Here is a 2500-nt window from a genome sequence, read left to right as displayed (position 1 = left end):
TGGAAGTGAATGAAAGTATCCATTCAAAAACATTGAATCGATAAAACTTGTACAATTCTGAATGAGAGAATGGAGATGAAGATCTCCCCTGCACAAATGACACAATGTTGCAAAATTTTTCAGCCACAAGTTTGTGCGTCACGAAATACTCTTTAACAATGTTGTAAGTACTCCTTTTCTTTGGCCATCTCAGTTTGATGAGAAATAACACACAAACAGCAGTGAGAAACATCAGATATAAACGCGTCCTTTTTGAAATTATCTTTTACTTGACGTTTTGTATGCCTCGCTCTATCTTTAAAGGGTCTGCTCGAGTTTGCCACTAAGAAGAGCCATTTCATATTTGATGGTGACTACTATGATCAAGTTCGATCCCTTATCCCCAACATAATTGTAATTTTGCCAGTTACTCTTTCCCTAAAACGCTGTAATTCCTAACAACGCTTGTTTTGGTTCCTGTGAAATACAGTAATATCTACAGTTCTTTCCTTTGACTGTTCAACCGAAGCTAATATTTATAATATGTTTACAAAGTAAATACTGGGTTTCCCAAGTAATTGTGTATTACCCAATAATGTTCCTTTGATTACCGTTTTTTTTTTAAACTTGAATTTACAACTGCAAAATCATTCAGCTTTGGTATAAACTTCAATTCATTGTGTTGCTTATCACGATCTACTCTTCGTCACTAAAGAAAACCTAGACCGTCTCGCTGGACCTCGCTTCTTTCTACTGCCTGCAGTTGGTTTTTCTCTCGAATTTTTCGCTCAAGGTTAATTTATCTCTCTTGCTCAAAAAGCTGAAGCCGGCCCAATAAACAAGACCACATTGTTTTGCAAACATGCTCGCCTGGCAAGAACTTGGGGTATTTTAGCAATAAAGGCAGAATGCAAGCAGTCTATTGTTTCTCTTACTCTTTGCCTCTTCTGCAGAAGTTCTTTTTGTTCGTCACTCATTACCCACAAAGTTGGGTGGCCATAGGAATGTCGACTGCTCTTGATGATTTCAGATTTTTCGACATCAAAATCATTAAAATTAAAAACTTCGAGAAAGTTCAGAATCAGCAAACCTATGCTTCACTTTATATAAACTTTATCCTACGTTCCTAGGAAAACATAAGAAGTCCTCCTCGGCTTAATAGGGAGCTTATAAGATCTATGACCACGAAGTCAACAAAAACGCCACAAAACAATAATATCATTGGTTAAAAGAACATAAATAACCGTGCCGCACGTGTGGCATGGATTGATGACAAAGCACAATTTTCTAAGTTTATTGGAAAAAAAGCTGGTAAAACTACCATTTTTCTCCGCAACTCACAAAATTACGTATCTCGCAGGATATCTGTTAAGTACGCGTGGCAAATATTGAGCGAGCTATGACCATATTTGGACATTGTCACATGTGTTGAATAATAACAAAGGATATCCGTAGTTTGAGTAGCCAATCAGCACGCGGGTTCAACGCTATCCGCTGTTTGAGTATATGTACTAATAAACTTTATTCAAGTGTCATGTCAATTTAGCATGGTGTTGCTAATTGGGAACACCAGAACATAAATAAAAACATATATATAAAAATATACACTTAGATGTATGTGAATTAAAAACTTATATACTTATTCTATAATAATAGGAATATAAACATTCCCTATGAGTTAAACAAGCCTTTTTGAGAACGTAGAGAGGCCGCAAATGCCCACAAAAGGAAAGGAGAAAATAAAATTGACATACCTTTGGTTTTAGGTTTCCTTGACTTCACGACAACAGCATCATAACGTCCCCGGCCAAATTTAACACGAACTTTTTGACCAATGTCTAATGGCCAGTCTGGATTGATGTCCTTTCTCCTTATTTCTTGCTCAACTCCTTGCCATTTGTCCTTCGTGTGTCATTCGATAAGAACTTTGTCCTTCACCATTGTTGCTTACCAGTAGGCAGTTTGGCTAATCGATAATTATACGCGACAGAGACATTGGAATAGTGGAAAAAAGTCTTTCCAAGGAACTATTGTTTAAAGCCCAAGTTAGCGTGTCAGAATTTTTGCACTGCAAAATTGTTTCCGTTTAAAGGACCATTTTCGTGATTGAGATCAGAGAACAAGATAGTGAAATCCGGTCTTGTACAGATGTAAACCATAGTTCTGTACGGCTCACAGACAAACTGATTCGCAAACAAGCATGAACCAACAAAAAACATTAAGCTGTACAACATCAGTAAACATGAAGGCCGTCACAATTACTTTTAAAATCGGCCTCAGTTTTAAAAGCAGTAGTATTGAGATGATCATAGCACACAAGGGAAACGTTCACCCTGGGACATTCCCTTTTACCGTGATTTTAACTAAATTAATGATGGTGGCAAGAGCGTCTTGTAGCACACAAGAGAAACGTTCACGGCATTTCTAAAACGAGGGTAAGGGTAAGACCAGGGGTCAGGGTAAGGGTAAGGATACGAATACAGAAAGTATCCTAAAAATGCATAAAAGCTAACCTTAAACT

Source organism: Montipora capricornis, unplaced genomic scaffold, assembly GCF_036669925.1.
Source record: "Montipora capricornis isolate CH-2021 unplaced genomic scaffold, ASM3666992v2 scaffold_476, whole genome shotgun sequence".
NCBI classification, from domain to species: domain Eukaryota; kingdom Metazoa; phylum Cnidaria; class Anthozoa; order Scleractinia; family Acroporidae; genus Montipora; species Montipora capricornis.
The sequence above is the reverse complement of the archived record's forward strand: the minus strand, read 5'-3'. Positions refer to the sequence as shown.